We start from the raw sequence: 21,037 nt of genomic DNA, 5'->3' as shown, positions 1-21,037 counted from the left end.
GATTCACTTTTGCTGATTAAAAATTATTAGATTAATTGAATAACAACAGAGTGCTTGCATGTGAATCATTACATTTCAACTTCTCTGTGTTTCGTTCCGTTTACTGGTATTTAGCGGAACGGAACCAGAGAATGTCCATGCTGGCAAAGCGCGACAATTCGATTGTTAGTTAATAAAATAAACGCTATTTTTTTTATAACTGTAAGTTTTAACGGTAAATTTGGATCGCAATAGTTTTTTATATCCATAATAAATGCATATAAATCATTTAATACCCTTTACAGTGTAATAACTACAGATGTCGGATTAAACGCACATGACATTATAATGTATGTATTAGAATTTTAGTGTATTTTATTTTACGGCCCTCTACATGTCGCTGTGGATAGATTAAGTGAAAATTGATGTTGAGGTTATAAGAAATGAATATATTATACTAAATTAACATTTTATATTCATATTTATCACCCTCTCAAGGTATTTCACAACTGATTCTGTGCTGTTCCGCTAAATACCAATATGCGTGTGGATATTAGTATTTAGCGGAATGAAACGAAACACATCGAAATTGAAACATAATAAAATAAAAAATTATATGAATAAATATGTTATTGAATGAACGTTTTAAAGTACATGTAATTCTGGATATAAAATTTAATATAATATTAGATATTTGCTGTATTTTGATATATTTTAAATATATATCTACATTGTATCAGTTATTTGAGGTAGATAAATATCCGTTAATTATGTTCCCCAAACAAAGTTTGGGAACATATTGTTTTTACTCTGTTTCTTATTATTATTATTATTATTATTATTATTCTTTTTTTCTACTTTCTTCTCCGGTACTTTTTTGTCCGGAAGTGTTCTCATAGAACCACTCATCCGATTGACATGAAACCTTTTTAGGGTTAATAGGCATGTTGAGTAGGTGTTCGGAACGAAGGTCATTTTGCGCGCACATGCATGCACGTGCGCGCGCGTGCAATGAGTGAAATGACTGATATACTTGATGAAGCCGTAACTTTCATATTTCTTGATGAATTGCTTTGAAACTCAAAATATTAAGATATACTAGTAGTCTAGACAAGATAATATGGTCAAATTAGCGTGAACTCACGCGCATGCACGTGCGCTCTTCTCTGATTGGCTGACACAAAAATCTCAATAATTTCCTTGTTTTTTGACAAAATACTTTGAAATTTAGAATATAAGTATATATTATAAGGTGCTACAACATGTTATATAGAAAATTTCCTGAAAACACGCGCATGCAGGTGTGCTGCAATCTGGTTGAAACTTTAAATGTCTATAACTCCCTTGGTTTTCAACAAAACAGGATGGAATGTACGACATGGATAGGCACATAGCGCTCCTACATTATGGTACTATCAAAATTGAATACAAGGCCATGCATGCGCGTATGCTGAATTCTGATTGGCTAATACTTAAAGGGTTACATCTCTCTTATTTTTCAATGAGATTCTTTAATATTTAACACAAATATTTAACACAAATGTATGTATTGTGAGACACTATAAGAAAATTAATGTGAAAAATGTAGAAAACATGTGGAAGCAAATGCACTGAAATTTGATTGGCTAATACTCATATGGCTATATCGGAGTAGTTTTCCAATGAAATACCCTTAAAAATAAAGTGTCCATCTATATTACAAAAGTATTGTCTAATTTATTGAAGCTTGTAGGGAATGGGGCATCATAAGAGATTGGGGACCGTTTGGGGAACATCTGTAACGGTTCCCGTTACAATTAGCACTAGTTCGCTATATTTTTTTAGTATTAGATATCAACAATTTACAATGCTCAAATATATGTTGGGCTAAGAAAGTGGATTAGTAAGCAACTTGGAAGAAGTTTTCTTAGTCTAATTCTTCTTTTGCTTCGTAGAATGCATGGTGAACTAGGTCGTAGTTTTTCATTGACAGGTGGAAGAAGTCATTGAAACTCACACCTGTGAAATATGATGAAAGGCTTGCTCTGCAAAGTAAAATATAAACAAGCATAAAGAATGTCATTTAGCAGAAACCTACAGTCGGGATTATTGTGGGGGAAAGCCTCATTTAAGAAGACGTTTGGAAAGACATTCGAAGACTCATTTTAATGTCATTTTAATGTCCATAAATGTATTATTTTAATGCTATAAAAAAAATTTTAAGATATTTTTTTGTCTTTTGTGTATTAAGGAATAAAGTCTATTTTAATGAGATTATTCAAAAATCTCCGATATTCTAAAATGGGCATCTAACTATTTGGTTATGTAATATTACTTAATATCGCGATTACCTGACCGGTCGGCAGGGGATGCTCACTCCTCCGTGGCACCTGATCCCACCTCTAAATTTTGAGGTCCGTGTTTGCTCTGCTCCGAAGTATCGTTTCATTGGACTTTCGAGATTGAATGCTGTTCGTTATCTTCATATTTCATATAGAGACAATTATTTCCACTTGCATGATAAGTAATTCTTTAATACTAATTGTTAATATATATAATTCTAATCCTATATAATGTGAAATCTGTAATTCCTCACTTAATTCCTTGAATCACTTTTCTTTGAGTAAAATTGAATGGTGAGAATGAGATCTTAGATATAAAGATATGTATTAATAGTAAATACATGAATGTATCACTGTTTCATATTTTTAAGGTAAACTTTGTTTTATGCTTAGTGTAGATATCTACAAAGTTGTTCATTGTTGATTTGTAGATATTATTCCTAAAGCTCTCTATTGAATGCAGCTTTTATATGCTGTTGTACATTCCCATCGAATGGTATGGATAATATTGTTTTTATGCCAAACAATAATTAATGATGTACATATGCATTAGGCCAAACAAAAAAATATGTGTGGTTCCGGTTACACCTCCAAAAGTATTAGGGTAGGTAGGTAGGGATTTTTTTTTTTTTTTTTTTTTTAACAAAATGATTTTCTTAATTTTTCTAAATAATACTTATCACTACTTTGCAAATGACATTTAGATGTGGTGTGATAATATACTAGTCAATATTGGTAGGGGACACCTACATGCTAGCTTCCTTTGGATTTAACACTAATAAACACTTGCACTATGTTGTGCAAGGGGGCCGTCATTGCTGAAACTAAAACTTAAACCGGAGCCATTGATGGAAATTGGGGAAAATTCCGGAAAAAATATGAAAATTGCCAAAAAAAAGTTTAGGGTCGGGGGTATAAAATAGGGACGGTCGGGTAACCGGAACCACACATATTTTTTTATTTGGCCTTAACAATTAAGATAATTATTGTTAAGATTTTAATGTGATTTTATATTGATTTGTGTATTGATTAATATCTCTATAGCTTTTATGCTTAATACACTGTATTTACAATTTGTTATTTCATTACAGGCTTTCTTTACTATTACTTATTCCATCTTAATAAAGAGACCGTCTTTTCATTAACTCGAACCAACAGCCTTGTCATTGATTCCATATTTAAAAGAACATCACACAAGTCTGTTAGGTGATTTTCTTAAATTAGGTTTTGGTGATATAATTTAAGTAGGACTTAACAATTATTGAAGATTTTCAATCTTTAAAAATGGACAAAAAGAACAAAAGAAAATTTTCAGTAAACGTAACTGACACTATTATTAAGATTTCTATATTTTCATGATTAACAGAAAGTTCTTTTTTCTGCAATCAACCATTGAAATGTGTACTTCTTCTTCTTCTTTTTTTTTTTTTTTTTTTTTTTTTGCTTCATTTATATGGTAGGGCCAATGCCTGTAAAAAGCTCTTGAAGAAGTACAAAGCCAAGAACTACAGTACTCAACAAACTAATTCAGAGAATTTGTATCCTCCGCCTAAGGAAAAAAGAAGAGCATTAAAAAATCTAGGGGGGTTAGGGGTCGGACCCCCTGGATTTACAGAATTATGAAATGTATATACTTAAGTAAATAAAAAATGCCAATATGGATATATAGATTTCATTGCTTATTTTTTAAAATGTGCATAGAAATTTCTTTTTATATTAAATTTGTATCACACTGTAATAATGATTTTATGAGAAGTCTTGTACACGCCAGACGTCATAACTTCTTCATTTCATATGTTGAATACTATCATTTAGTTAAAAAAAAAATTAAAAAAAAAAACGTGATTGTCAGGGATTTGAACCCGGGACCTCTCGCATCTTTAGCGAGAATCATACTCCTAGACCAACAATGCGCTTGACATTGATACAAGTCAAATGCAAGCAGGTCACATATACATATATATATTCATGTACGATATTGTCAAAATTTTACACAACACATGGTGTATAATTTAGCCTTTACTAAACAGTTCAATTAGATGTAATTAAAATATAAAGTCCGCCGACAACCTGTATTATATGTAATAACTCTCCACATGCTCCTGGGCTAAAAATAGTGTCACGCGACTTTGAATACAAATGGGGAGTAATTCTAAAACTTTGAGTGTGATCGATGTCAACAATTTCAAATTGACTTTTGGAAACAAAAATTGACCAAAATTAAAATTTCATTGCAAAAGCTCTAAAGATTCTTGAGATATCGCCCGTTGAGATATCGCCCGGAAATGAAATTGTTACACACAGACAGATTGTATGAATTAACGATCTTGACCTTCTGACCTAAAAAAAAAAAAAAAAGCGGGATCTTCCTTACGCCATAGGGATTTGTGTAAATTTTCATTGCAAAAGCTCAAAGGCTTCTCGAGATATCGCGCAAACGAAAGTGAAATACTGACGGACAAACAGACCCAAATTAATATCCCCCACTTTCAGTGAAAACGGGGGACAAAAACAGACAGAGAATTTCGACCTTGACCTTTTGACCTCAAAATCAATAGGGATCTTCCTTAGGCCACAGGGACTTGTTACGTAAAATTTCATTGCGATAGCTCAAAGGCTTCGCCTGGAAATGAAAGTTTTAAAGAGCAGGCATAATTTATGACCTTGACTTTTTGACCTCAAAATCAATAGGGGTCTTCCTTAGGCCACAAGGAATTGTTATGTAAAATTTCATCACAAAAGCTTAAAGGCTTCTCGAGATATCGCGCGGAAACGAAAGTATTAAAACAGAATTTATGGTCTTTTGACCTCAAAATCAATTGGTCTTTCTTAGGCCACAGGGAGTTGCTCTCTAAAAATTCATTGCAAAAGCTCAAAGGCTTCTCGAGATATTGAGCGGACACGAAAGTGTTACAGACAGACAGAATTACAGACGGATGGAGGGACAGACAGACCCAAATTAATATCCCCGACTTTCAATGAAAGCGGGGTACAAAAATAATTACGGCCTGGTATGTGTATGTCAGTTTACAGTTTGAGGTTTTTGCTAAAGAAGGCAAAGATTTTTGAAATAGCTTTACTTGTTCATTTCTTATATGAAATAGTTTCACGATAGTCTTACATTATACATGTTATATTTGATGAAAACTAGTGGAAAGCTTGTTACATATGTTTAAGCTTCAAGATTTATTTTATTTTTAAAAAGAAGTTTTTGAAGATCGTGAGAAATCTGTTCCAAACACAATGTGTACTGTTTGTAAAAAAAAATTAAATCAAAAATGTCCTTGAAGAAACATTCAAGACTGCATGCAGGAAATATGTGGTGGTGTGACCACTACCCCTCTAAGCAATTTTTCACAGAATGACTTAAGAATACACAGGAAAATGAAACATACGTCATTTGTCCTTGTTTCTGTCTACCAAAACTAGGGTTAAGCAACCATGTCAGGAATCGATTCTGTGTCGTGTCTGTGGAAAAGGCTTCAAGTATAAAAACAATAAATCAAAACATAGAGCGAAGAAACTACGATTGCATTAAATGTCATAAACTTTTTTCAAGCAAACGAAATGTTAAGAGGCATTTAGAAACTTGCAAAATAGGTAAAAATAAGTACACTTGTGATTTATGTAGCAAAAAAGTCAAAAGTAATAGACACCTTGAAGAACATTTCTCGGCCTCAACAACCGCGAAAGGTTTCAGTGCTTTACGTGTAGAGTATAGAGCTTCTCTTTACATGCACACCAAAAGACCGGGCATCAGTGTTTATGAAATAATGTATACCTCTAACATATTTATTTTCCAATTAACTAGTCTGGTTTATATTTTTACTTTAGCAGTAAATTAATAAAATAAGTTCTGCAATGAATGAGCTTTAATTTTGTTCTCTTCTCGATTAGTTAACTGACAAATGTTCAATCCCAAGCCTTCTTGTTGCCACAATTTTGCTTTCATCACGTGTGTGATGTTGTCTCACTGGTCGACAACCCTGAGTAATTCCCTTAGTTTCTAGACCTGAGATTGTTTGCTTATTTGTTGATTTCTTTTCCCTCGACTTGGCATATCAAATTCGTGATCTCTGGAAACATAATTCAAATTCTTAATAGTATTTACATTACAAGTAGCATTGAATAACCAAATTATAATAAACATAATACTTGTTTGCTTTATTTTGATGGATTAAATAGGAACAATAGTTTCATTTGAGAACTGATCGTCGTTTAGGTTGCTCGTACTTGAAACGTTATTGTAAATTGAACACAGGATACACCGATTTCTAGTTGTAGACATCTTAAATGACCTTTACAATGTATTGATGGAAAATAAATGAACAAGTTATTTATCTTAGGTTATGAATACTAGTATATTGAAAAATCCTAGTATATTTTTTAAAACATGATAGTTAAAATTTCAAAATAACAAGCATTTTATATTAATATTTGGGTGAGTTTATTGTGCAACATACCATTCATTAGGAGATCAGTAATGTGATAGTTCAGCAACTGTTGACATTAATCTAGGTATCTGAACTGCTTTTAACATCAGTAGTGCATCGGTTCCATTCCGCAAGCTCGCAGAAAAATGTCTCATTACAAGACTTGACACAGCTCTCTGATTATAAGTTCCAGTACGAATTATGTCGGGTAACTGAAGCGTAGTTTCCATTTTTTAAAATAAAATTCTCAAACATCCCTTTTGGGAACTTTTAATATACATTCCATAAAATGGAAACTTTCCAAAATCAACATATTTTAATAAGTACGCTTTCAAACGAAGTTTATTTTCAGCACGCACTTTTGCTGGGATTCCCGGAGAATCTTCAGCTTCATACCAGTCTCTCACAAGTTTACAACAATCAGCTTCGTATTCTTGAGTACCCAAGGTTTCTCATAACAGTCACAACCTCAACTAAAAATGCAAAAGCGTTGTTTTTGTTTGTCTATTAGATCAACTGCAAGACTTTACTAATTATGTCTCTGCCATAGTCTGCAACAGATACCAAAGCGTTTTTATTAATATTCTGCAATCCGTCTTTACACAAAAACAAGCATGTGATGTGCATCTACAAATTTGGGTTCCTGTTTTGGACGTTTCTCACTGATTTCCGGGAACGAAAACCAGTTAACAGCACCAATACCGTCAGTCTCGGATTTCAGTGGACATTCCAATGCCTATTTTCCCAACAAAACAGGATAGAAGAAGGAAGCGTGAACGCAGTTTAACAAGTCTTTTGGCATCACTTTAGCATTAATACTGTTCTGCCGTTTTATCGCCTTTGAGGCAAATTCTTTCAGAGTAAGCATATGAAAGGTAGTTTTCTCTGCTTGAATTTCATTTCCATTTCGAACAATACTGAAATGGCATTTGCTTTCTCCAAGATCTCTTTATCAAATGCTTAGCTGTTGTTTGATGCTGTATCATGCACTCAATAATAATGTTCATTTCACCATGTTTTAAATTTAAGAGACTTTTCGTGTTTTTAATAACCATTTTGATATCTTGAAATGATTTCTCTTTCCATTTCTCTAGAATGGACGACTTCTTGTGGTTTTGGAGAGCTGATAGTATTTTCCGGTAGTCCGTATCCGTTAGAAATAATTCAAATATTCTATATGCTTCATGTCCTACGTATTGATAATCGTTCTCGTGAATGTTAACTGATTTTGAGTTATCAATCTCTCCCATTGTGTATGGTTGAATTTCGGCCAAGTTATTTGCTCGGTCATCAGTAAGTAGAGCTTTCAGTGCTTCCTCAGGTAGCTGTGACAGTGGAATCGTGTTCTTTTCACTTTTATCATCTTTCATTCTCTTAGGGAGGGATTTCTTAAAGCCTGTTCTATAACTTTGTACTTTGTTGTATAGATTGCAAGATACAGAAATCCAGCCATTGCCCTCATTTTCTTTCACGATTTGTTCAGTTAAGTGCGTTTCTCCGATAGCTTTGATAATTAAGACAATCGTAACTAAGTTTTCTAGTCAGTTTCTAAACATCTTTTTGAAATTTTAACTTGGTAAGGGGTAGACCGTTGCTGTCCATTGTTGCCAGTTTTATACATTGTCAATGGAAACAACTACACACTACATTTAATTGTCTCTGATGGCATAACTGTAAAGTATCTTCACGCATGCTACGAATAGGGGAAACAGGAAGACTGTACCCTTTCATCGCACAGGCAACATGTCAGATTTGGTAGAGACTGGAGACTCACTACCAATATTGATGGGAAATACCCATAAATATGGCCATTTCTGGATAGTCTGAGATATTTCATTTGATTGATTGATTAACTGTATGTTTTACGTCCCTTTCGAGAATTTTTCACTGATATAAGAGACGCCACCATTTACCGGTGAAGGGCTTCAAATTTAGACCTTTACTTGGCACTCAGGGTCATTGAGCAGTGGGGGTTCTTTATCGTGCCAACACCTACCGTGACACAGGGCCTCGGTTTTTTTAAGGTCTCATCCGAAAGACCCGCAACTTTCACTTCAAAGTGCCGAGCGCTTGGCGAAGAAACAGTTGCTACCTATTTTTTATCGACTTAGGTCAGTCGTGGCCGTGATTCGAACACATGACCTTCCGATCACGGAGCGAGCGCTGATATTTCATTTGATGAGACTGTTAGACGGGACCTTGCACAGGAATTGCGTGAACCGCTCATTGTAGTCAGCCAATCTGCTTTTTATGATCTTAAGGTTATCTGAAATCCTGGTTAGTCTATATTGATCCTCCACATAGACTCGCAACTTCATGGTGTGTACTTTTCCGAAGAACTGTGTCAAATGATGCTCGAATCTTTGTTGAGCTTTCCTCTGTCCAACATACATAAAGAAGTATGTATGTTGAGATGTGTTTAGTGCCGCCATCTCTCCCAATCTGTGGGATGCACCTGAAATAAAATAATGAAATCAAGAAAAGGAGCATTGAAAAGGAAATACTGTGGAATCATTTTAATTCGTGGGGGTCAATGTTCGTGGGCAAGCAAAATTTTACTTGTTCGAGGGGACTAAATTTCGTGGGTTACTCGTATATACGGTAGATTTAACGAATTAATATGTTTACTAATACACGTTCGTGGGGATGTAAATTCGTGGGTACGGTTGACCCTCGAAATCCACGAACATTGGTCCCCCACGAATAATGATGATTCCACAGTAATCGGTAGGAAATTGAAACTTCATTTTAACATACATATTGTTTTTGAAAATTACCTTTTGGGAATTTCATATCTACAGGCGTTTTAAAGTCATTTGGTGTTGGGCACCTTAACTCACAACCAAAAACAGGATTTCGGAAGACTTGATGCTAACGTGATTTCTTTGTCTCTTAGATTACTATCTGGAGAGATCGAAATCAGTTCTTTGTTCTTATTCAATACCACATATGCACATTCTTCTACAAATTTCAGTTGGGGATAATAAAAGGGGAACACTTTACCGACCAGTGTCGCGGTAGCGTGGATCTCAGATTTAGTCTTGTTTCATTCTCTTCCTAATTTCGTCTGGCACCTCGTCATTTAAGTTTTCCCTTCTATTATTTTATGCAGTGTTTTCAAGATGTCAAGACCTATTCCTTCATAAAGTTTGCTACCTGTGATCTTGAAATGATCTCGTTTCTCAAACCACTGTTTTTTCCTCTCTTTTATTAGGTCATCTGAAAATGATTTTGGAAGTTTTTCTTGTGATTTTAGCGACATCCAGTTACATTGAGTAAAAGCACCCGTCTTTTCCACACAAAAATTATCAAACGACATGTGTAGGCCTGATCCTATTTTCATGAGTGCATCGTTGACGGAGAGTAAACGCTTGACTATGACACGAATCTGGTACACCATTGCTTGAATGCTACTGATAGCATACACTTTTGAGGTTCTCCAATCTTCTCCAGCTTCTTTTTTAATTTTTATAAGAGCTGCTTTCTGATTCTGGAAAAGATAAAACACTATATTTACAATTCTAAAAAGTTCTTCAATCCTCTGTGGTGAGGTCATGATCTCCCAGTTTTCCTTGTGTCCTGGACTTCCTTTATTTCCGCCGATATACGACCTCTCAAAGATTCTAAAGTGTCACCGTCTTGGTGTCCATTATAAGCTGTTCGTCCTGGAGCCAGTTCTTTTCGTCTACATTTAGAATATAACTCTTTGATTTCGATTTCATATTTTCATATCCATAGAAAAGGGAATGATACCTCTTTTTTATTTTTTGGTAGCTGAGTCCCCAGTGACTGAAAATTGCAGATCGATTGAATTTTGGCAAAGCAAAATTAATAGTTGTCTCTTTTGGGTCTAGGTCTGACTCATGTGATTTACCTGACATAAATCATATTGTTTTGCCGTGGAAAAGACGATATAAAACTTTCCAGAACAGTTTTATCTCTTCCGAATGGAACATATGATCAGGGGAGTCAAGATTATACCACCTCGCCACTTCTAATATATGTCAAAATGAAAATTTTTCTAATGAATATTTGTCATCTTTGATGAGCCTTAGGAGACCTACAAAATCTGTAAGGTGACCATCTCTCTGTAAGCGATTAACTATACATTTTTTGAATATCTCTTACTGTTTGCTAATAAATAAGGTCAAAAAGATACTTTTTTCTCTTTCCTCTGTTCTTTCTTTCTTTTTATGGGAGCATTACAAATGTTACGCCAATTGTTTATTTCAGGATTCTGTGGTGATCGTACAATGGAAGTACTGTATTTTCGCTTTTTAGGTTTATTCAACCACATTGTGGACATTTTTTTATTTCTGTAAATATAATTTTGATAGTTTCAGATTTGAATATTTGTTTAAGAAATATCATCTGAAAAGGCCCAGTGCAAAAAAGTCCGTCTCTCTGAAAGGGGCCGTTGCCTATATTAAAAATAATAAGGGGTTGTTTTTATTTGAATTACTGTAAGTTTCATGATTCCTTATCATTGGTAGTTTTGTTGTATTCATAAAAAATATCTACGTTTATTTTATATCATGATATCACCAGTTTAATGTACGTTTCTTTATTTGAAGAGGCCTTTGTCACAGTTTTAGTCTGATCGCCATAATCTTGCCACGAAAAGAGACTGAACCAAGGATCATTATTCTGTTTATTACTGTTGCCATAGTTTCAAGTCCAAGTGCTACTTACCTCTTCCTTTGTTATAAATAAAAACCAGTAGAGCCACAGTGTCGTCAGAGACTTCTGGTTAAACGATATTTTTAACCTCGTTCTCAGCCCGTAGTCATCAATTTTTACTTGAATCAAAAGACCACACACTTGGGTTGCTGAATTAGTCCAGAAACTTCCCGGGTTAAATCCAGACATATTTTTAAGTGGGTCAATCCCAAAGAAACGCTTTACCATCCTGGTGCTTTTAGTAGAGGGTGGAATAATTTTTTCCGGGTTTTTTTTCAAAATAAAACTACAGACTCCTGTGCTAACTCTAATTAAGCAGTCAAATAGTGAGTGAGGACAAACTCTTATCTCGCGTATGGATCAAGAGTCCGACAAATGACTGAAATTACACCAGAAGTTTACTCGTATGTAAAAGTTAATTTGCACCTAGTCTGAATAGATGTAAATTTTGCACTAGGAGGACAAATACTCACGTGCAAATCTTACTTATCCCCGTTCACATGTGCTAAAATACACCCAGTTGCAAAATTTGCATATATGTAAAATTTGTTCAATAGGAGCATGTGAACGGGGCTCTGTTCCTTATTGATCCAGAGTGTATTAAGGAGGTTCGATCCTCAGCTTTTGAACAGATTTTTGTCTTAACCTTTATTTAAAAAATTCTGCATAATAATTTAGTTCTTACAATAAATTTAGATTCTACGATGCCAGTTAAACTATATTCAGTTTAAAATTCACGATTAAATTCCATACAAAAAGCATGAAATGAGAAACTATATTTCGAGGCGGATGGTTTTTTAGAAGAAAATGTTAGTTGTTTAACGTAAATCATATACAGTACCAATTTTGATGCACCAGATGCGCATTTCGACAAATTATGTCTCTTCAGTGATGCTCATGCCGAAAGGTTGGAAATCCAAAAATAGTGTCAAAGACTAGAGTCCCTCTCGAGAATTTTTCACTCATATGGAGACGCCACCACTTGCCGGTGGAGGGCTGCAAATTCATACCTGTACTCGGCACTCAGGGCCATTAAGCAGTGAGGGATCTTTTTCGTGCCAACACCTATACTGCAACACGGGACCTCGGTTTATACAGTCTCATCCGAAGGTCCGGTCTCCATGTCCAGCAGTGAATTCGAACCCGCGATGTAAGGATCAGCTCCTTACCCCGCGACTCTAGAGCAGACGCTCTAACCACTGCGCACGCGGGCGATTAGACGAAAATGAGAATTTTTTTTCTTTTTCGAAGTATTTACAGTGCTGTTAAGTTTGGATTCCCATTTTTCTATGCAGGTTGCACAGAGTTAATTTGTGCAGTGAAATGTTTTATGGTGGTCCCAAATTATTTATTTAATGAACTGTCATAAATTCTATTATCATACGCAAGTATATTGTGAAAGTCCAGAAAAAAAATAGCCAGTTTAAGCTATAAAATAACACTATTTTAGTAATATCTAAAAAAAAAAAAAAAAATTCATAGACCCCCACTTTTAATTTCTTTTATGTAAGATTTTTTTAACTATTCTACAGAAAACCAGTAAATTTTAATACTTTTAAATGTTTTTATTGCTTGTTAAATTTTCAATCCCTGAAAAATGACTTTTTTGAGTGCAGAAAGATAAAATAATTGACTATATGCAAAGTAATTTGATTTTTTTTTTTTTTTTTTTTTTTTTTTTTTGGCAACAAAATTTCGGTTTTTATCTTGACTCAATTGTATGCCAGTTTGAAAGATTTTTCGATTAGAAATACGGATGTCCTAAAGATTTTTATTAAATAATTTTGAGATGTTGAAAAATGGTCCGATGATTTTTGACAGAGTTATCCCTCTTGAACTAAGAAAAAAAATAAGAAATTTTCAGTTTCAGCATTCTAACTTTTGTAGGGATGTATGTATAGGGTTGAAATTGCATTTGCAGGTATTTCACCAGAAACTACAGGTCAAGTTTGAATGAAGTCGTGGTTTGTTGATTTTTGACAGAGTTATCCCTCTTGAACTTAGAAAGAAATAAGAAAAGTTTTCAGTTTCTGCTCTCTAACTATTGTAGGGATTTATGTATAAGGTTGAAATTGCATATGCAGGTATTATGGCATTTTAAATTTTGGCTACTTGCGGGGACATTACGTCACATCTAGTTATAATTTTATTATTATTATTTTTTTATTGATTGATTTTGTATATTATTTTAAAGCGAATTCCAATTCTCCGTTAATTTCTATTTCTAAGACATCAAAAATTTCTATTAACGTTGAGACGCACCAATTTCCGTTCTCGTCATCACATCACATCATTATTATCTATAAAAATCTATTTAATTATTTATATGTTTATTTCTGTAAAGAGCAGAAGGCATAATTATATTAAAACATCAGCAAAATATCTGCATTTGTTTTCGATTTTCCTCTATACAAATTGCATAGTTTCAATTTGAATTACGTCTCTTTAAACGATGAACTTTATATGTTCGCTTTGGGCGCAGCATATTAATGTGCAAGGGGACACTTCCAAAATTGATAATGTTGCTTTGTCGAAAATTTTAGTTACAAGAATGTAAAGCTTTGACCCCAGTATCACTTTTCCATTATTAATTCCGTGTGTAAAATTGAGACTGTGATCAACAGTGAGCTCGTCTAAGTTTCATGGACCCGGAGTCAGATGATCTTTACTGATCGACGAGTGCCTGGTGTCCGTCATTCTGTCTGTATTTCGCCAGTTTTTTTTAATTTTTCGTGTGTTGACTTTAAATTTTTTACAAATTGGTCAGAACTGCTTCTCCAGAATCTTTTGGTCAATTTCAACAAAGCTTTCTATAAAGCATCCTTGGGTAAAGGGAATTCAGATTAAATCAGTTGAATAACAAGACCTCTTTCTAGATGATTAAGAACAATTTTAGATTGGATCGCTTAACTTAACAATCATACTGAAGATTTACTTGACCAGACTAAACTTATGTAAATAATGAGTGAATTGTACTCCTTTATAAGCAGACGTGTTTTTGTATTCTAACGAAGCAGAATTTATTGAAAAACTTTTACATGAAATGAACTCTTTTGTTCATTTCAACATATTCGTTCAATATATCACATTGAATTTGAACTAAGACTCCACAGAGTCTGACACATATGTTTTATTTTTGGATGTTTTATACTAGAGATAGACATTAATTGCAAATTGACAACTTAACTCTATGATAAAAGTGATGATTTCAACTTTTTCTATCATCATATTCCCTTATTTTGAGTAGCATATAATTAGATAGATTACATGATCAGTACGTACTGGTCCCTGCTGATAAAGCAGGTAACAACATTGTCTTTGTTTGTAAGGCTCATTATATTAAATGTTTTTTTAGAGGAACCTGGATTTAATTCTACAAGTGGTAATCCAACTTATACTCATAGTTCCCTTTCTAAGGAAGAAATTCTTCAAAATCATATGTCAGTTTTGAATATTTTTAATATTCCAAACAACCAAAATGAATTTGAATTACCATATTTATATTGGATTCCGAAACTTCATAAAAATCCTTACAAAGAGAGATACATAGCGGGTTCCAGTAAATGTTCAACCAAGCATCTTCTTTACTCCTCACTAAGATATTAACAGTGGTGAAGGAGAAACTTCAAGAGTACTGTGCAACAATATATTCGAGTGGTGTAAATCAGATGTGGATACTTAAAAATTCCAAGGAACTTTTGGAAAATTTGAAATCACAAGATTTTATCAAAGTCAACAGCTTAAAAACTTACGACTTTTCAACTTTATACACAACCATTCCCCACGATAAAGTAAAGTCCAGGCTTTTTGATATCATTGACAGCTGCTTTTTCAATAAAAATGGAACTCGTAAATATACTTACCTTGTCATTGGTCATTTGCAAAATTATTTTGTTAAAAAACATTCTGATTGTACACACAAGTACTCTGAAGTTGACATTAAAAAGATGCTTGAGTTTCTGATTGACAATATCTATGTGGGTTTTTGGAGACCAGGTCTTCCAACAATCTATTGGAATTCCCATTGGTACCAATTGCGCCCCGTTATTAGCAGACCTTTTTTGTATTCATATGAAGCAGAATTTGTTCAAATTCTTCTACGTGAAAAGAAGAAAACACTTGCTGTGGCCTTCAACTCGACATCTAGATATATCGACGACGTATTATCAATTAACAATGGCTATTTCTATTCTTATGTCGACGATATATCCTGGTGAGCTTGAGATAAAAGATACCACAGAGTCTGACACATCTGTTTCATATTTGGATATATTATTTGAAAAAGACGTTAATGGTAATCTAACAACAAAGCTTTATGATAAACGTGATGACTTTAACTTTTCAATCGTCAACTTCCCTTACTTATGCAGCAATATACCTTCATCACCTGCATACGGGGTATACTAGTATATCTCTCAGTTGATTCGATACGCAAGAGCATGCTCTACGTATGAACAATTTCTAAAACGAGGTAAATTATTGACAAGTTGATGAAACAAGAATATCAGCTGTCCCGTTTAAAGTCATAATTTCGTAAGTTCTTTGGTCGATACAATCTTGTCAGCAAATACAATTTATCATTGAGTCAAATGCTGACTGACGTTTTTCATACTAATTGTTAGGCCATTATTAACACACTGAATTGTCGACGAATTTTTCCGTTATTTCCCGATCATGACAAGGGGCACACGGCGGGTGTGACCGGTCGGCAGGGGATGCTCACTCCTCCATGGCACCTGATCCCAACTCTGATGTTTGGAGGCCCGTGTTTGCTCTGCTCCTATTTTGTATTGCTTAATGTACTTTTGAGCTTGATTGATTGATTGATTGTATTTTGTTTAACGTCCCTCTCGAGAATTTTTCACTCATATGGAGACGCCACCACTTGCCGGTGGAGAGCTGCAAATTTTGTCCTATACTCGGCACTTACGGCCATTGAGCAGTGAGGGATCTTTTTCGTGCCAGCACCTACTGCGACACGGGACCTCGGTTTATACGGTCTCATCCGAAGGACCGGTCTCCACGTCCCACAGTGGGATTCGAACCCGCGACGTAAGGATCAACTCCTTACTTCGCGACTCTAGAGCAGACGCTCTAACCACTGCGCCACGCGGGCGACCTTTTGAGCTTGAATACTGTTCGTTATCTCCATATATTTCATAATACCATTATCATTTGCATACGGTGTTACTATTTCCAAGTTGATTCGATACGTAAGAGCATGTTCTACGTACGATAACTTACGGTTACGGAGGCCGGCTACTGGCAAATAAGTTGAAGATTCATATGAGGGTATCATAATTTTCGTTTAAAGTCAACATATCGCAAATTCTATAACCAAAACAATGTATTTGTTTGCAGATACAATCTGTCGTTAGGTCGAATGTTGACTGAAATTTTAGGAACAATTCATACAATTTGTTAGGACATTATTTTCACACTGAATTATCTAAGAATTTCTCCGGTTTACCAAATCATGACAATGGACTCCAGGCAAGATCGACCAGTCGACGATAAGGGATGCTTACTCCTCTGTGTCATCTGATCCACCTCTGATGTTTTTAGGAACCTGTGCTTGCTCTGCTGTCAAATTTATATTGTTTTGATTTGGACTGTTGAGCATGATTGCAGTTCCTTATCTTCACATTTCATTTAAATCATGACCCTGAGGGGTAAGATGAGGTACAATAGGTGATAAAAGTTTTACATGGGATATATAGCAAAGGATTTATAGGATTTTAAAAAAAAATCTTAAGAACAGCAGGGCCATAATTGATCATATTAAGCATCTTCACATAGTGCAAATTCATTTTTTCTCAAATCAATTTCTGGGTGTAGAGTGGTTCTATACAGATTTGCACCAAATATGCTGCAAGTAGATGAAACGTTTACGGCCGTCGAATTAGATTCGTATCGGCAAAAGTCAATAAGTAAAATCTTTAGTCCCTGTAGGCAGCATTAGCAGGAGTTGAGGTAAGTGGTACAAAATCTTGATGCAGTTCAGGAGACATATCATTTGGTGACTCAAGAAAAGTTTGTAGGTTTTGGAAGCCTTCCTCAATCTCTGATTTTTTTTCTTCTTTAGTGTCTTAACAATTATTTTCCCATCGTAGGTCCATGCACTATCCAGCTAATTGTTCTTTACAAGTTTCCTGACTTCAGAAAGGAGTTTGGCTCTTTTCTTTGTGAGTGCCTCATTGATGAAAATTTTGTATCTGTTGGATGGATTTTGGTTAAAGTTCTTCAGATTCCGCTTGTTTCCTAACATTCGTGCTTTGTCACGGTAACTTACAAATTGCACTATAATATTTCTTGAAACATTATCATCTCTGGGTTGGCCAACACTATGAGATCTGCTGATTTGGTGTATTTCCATGGGTCTGTCTGAGGGAAGAATGAGCTGATTTGTAATCTTTAGAATAATGTTGTCAGTTTGTTCCCCCTTGTTCCTCAGGTATTCCAGAAAAATTTAGGCATGTGCGTCGTGAATACTGCTCCATACTATCCACCCTGTTCTTCAGTTCCTTCATTTCATTGTGTAAGTCAGATATTTCTGACATCAAGTGCTCACTAATGCACGACTTTATTGTAGGTTTTCCAAGAATGATGTTTACTGTGGAATCATTTTAATTCGTGGGGGTCAATGTTCGTGGGCAAGCAAAATTTTACTTGCTCGAGGGGACTAAATTTCGTGGGTTACTCGTATATACGGTAGATTTAACGAATTAATATGTTTACTAATACACGTTCGTGGGGATGTAAATTCGTGGGTACGGTTGACCCTCGAAATCCACGAACATTGGTCCCCCACAAATAATGATGATTCCACAGTATCACTTTCTCGGTGCTTTCCTCGTCTTTGGTGAGTTGATCCAGAGGAGAATTAAGTTGAGATAGATCTTGATTAGTGTCATCTATTGAAGTAATATTTCCTGAGGAAGTCCCGACTCACTCCCTTATCCGAATCTCTTATTACTAGGCTGTTTGGATTGTCCACTAGAGGATGCAGCAGAATTTAGACCACTACCTTTTCTAGCCCCTGAGCCCTGGCCCATTGTTTTGCTTGTAGTAGAGTTCTTGTTTTTCTTAGGCTTACCAGTGTTTAGAGACATTTTGACATATATCCTGAATATTGGATTTTAAAAAGTTTTGAAATCAATAAAAGTTGATTCACTCTTGCAGACCTGTTTTCTTTTGGAGGGACAGATATTTCCAGCTATTACCAGTATGATTTCAATAATTTATATAAAGTGAGTGGATGTTAATATAGAGGTACAAATATTATGAATGAATCACACAAAGAAAACTTTTTAACTCACTTTGTATATCATTCTATACTGGTAAATTAGTGTCCACAGATCATTAATACAGTGGTAAGATCACTAATTCCCTTTTTAATTTAACTCAATTAACCAATAACCATAATATTAACACTAGAGCTGAAAAGGTCTACTCCGTGTTTGAATTTGACCTCAAAATGCAAAATTTGCATATGCATGTATGTAAAATTTGCTCACCGTGTGTAAATAGGAGCATGTGAACGGGGCTTAGTTCCTTATTGATCCAGAGTGTATTAAAGAGGTTCGATCCTCAGCTTTAGAACAGATTTTTATTTGAACCTTTATTTCAAACCTTCTGCATAATAATTCAGTTCTTACAATAAATTTGGATTTTACGATGCCAATTTATTTATATTCAGTTTTAAAACCCTTGATTAAATTCCATACAAAAAGCATGAAGTGCGGAACTATATTTTGTTTTGTGGCGGAAGGCTTTTTAGAAGAAAGAGATTTTTTCTTTTTCGTACAGTATTTACATTACTGTTAAGTTTTGATTCTTATTTTTCCATGCTAGTTGAACACAGAGTTAATTTGTGCAGTGAAATGTTTTATGGTGATCCCAAATTATTTATTTAATTAACAGTCATGAATTCTATCATCATATTGTGAAAAATATAGAAAAAAAAAATACCCCAATTAAAGCTTTAAAAAATAAAACTCTTTTGAATTGAACATATTTTATTGTAATATATCTACAGTGGGATTGGACACAAGTTCTTAAAACTTATTTCGCCCTCTCCCTACATGAGAAGTCTATAAAGTTTGAGTTACATGTGATACACAGTTTTAAAAATAAATTTGATAAACTCGCAACATGAATTTGTAAACTGCAAGAAAATTTGTGATATACAATTGCAATACAAAAACAATTACAATATATCATTTAAATCTACCAGAATGCTGAATATATGAATGCACAATGGAAAAAAATATTCATTTTCAGCAACAGTTAGCGAAGTATCCCCCCACAGTAAAGTATGGGTGTCAACAATATGAACCTTAATAAATCTAAAAAACTTATCGAAAAAAATCTTTCCTGGCCTTAGTATAATTAGAACAAGAGAAAAAATAATGATGTGTGTCTTCTACTTTTCCACAAGAACATAATTGACTTGATATAATGTTACATCTATAAAGATCACTCTCTAGTGATACTCTTTTAGTAATATCTAAAAAAAAAATACATCATAGACCCCCACTTTTATTTTTTTTTTTTATTCTTATGTAAGATAATTTTCAATATTCCGCTGAAAACCAGTAAATTTTAATACTTTAAAATGATTTTATTGCTTGTCAAATTTTCAATACCAGAAAAAAGAATATTTTTGAGTGCAGAAAGGTCAAATAATTAAATATATGCAAAGCAATTTGAAATTTTTTCGTTGTCACAAAATTTCGGTCTTTATCTTGACTCAATTTTGTGCCAGTTTAAATCGTTTTTTTAAATTAGTAATACGGATGTCATAAAGATTTTTATTAAATTAATTTGAGATTTTGAAAATGGTCCGATGGTTTTTGACAGAGTTGTCCCTCTTGAACTAAGAAAATTTCAGATTCCGCATTCAAACTTTTGTAGGGATGTATGTATTAGGTTGAACTTGCATTTGCAGGTAATATGGCACTTGAAATTTTGGCTGCTTGCAGGGGCATTCGTGGCATTATGTCACATCTAGTTATAATTTTATTTTGTTTTTTTCTTGATTGATTTTGTACATTATTTTTAAGCGAATTCCAATTCTCCGCTAAAGTGAGGTCAGGTTATAATAAGGTCGTGGTCCGATGATTTTTGACAGATTTATACCTCTTGAACTTGGAAAAAAATAAGAAATTTTCAGTTTCTGCTCTCTTACTTTTGTAGGGATGTATAAGGTTGGAATTGCATATGCAGGTATTTCACCAGAAAATACAGGTAAAGTTTGAATTTAGTCGCAGTTCGCTGATTTTTGACAGAGTTATCCCTCTTGAACTTAGGTTTTAATTATTGTATTTTGTTTAACGTCCCTTTCGAGAATTTTTCGCTCACATGGAGACGCCACCACTTGCCGGTGGAGAGCTGCAAATTTTGTCCTATACTCGGCACTTACGGCCATTGAGCAGTGAGGGATCTTTTTCGTGCCAGCACCTACTTCGACACGAGACCTCGGTTTATATGGACTCATCCGAAGGACCGGTCTCCACGTCCCACAGTTGGATTCGAACCCGCGACGTAAGGATCAACTCCTTACTTCGCGACTCTAGAGCAGACCCTCTAACCACTGCGCCACGCGGGCGACTCTTGAACTTA

The sequence above is a fragment of the Saccostrea echinata genome, unplaced genomic scaffold (assembly GCF_033153115.1).
Source record: "Saccostrea echinata isolate AGI-Se365-2 ecotype Australia unplaced genomic scaffold, CSIRO_AGI_Sech_v1 ptg000002l, whole genome shotgun sequence".
Classification (NCBI taxonomy): domain Eukaryota; kingdom Metazoa; phylum Mollusca; class Bivalvia; order Ostreida; family Ostreidae; genus Saccostrea; species Saccostrea echinata.
The sequence above is the reverse complement of the archived record's forward strand: the minus strand, read 5'-3'. Positions refer to the sequence as shown.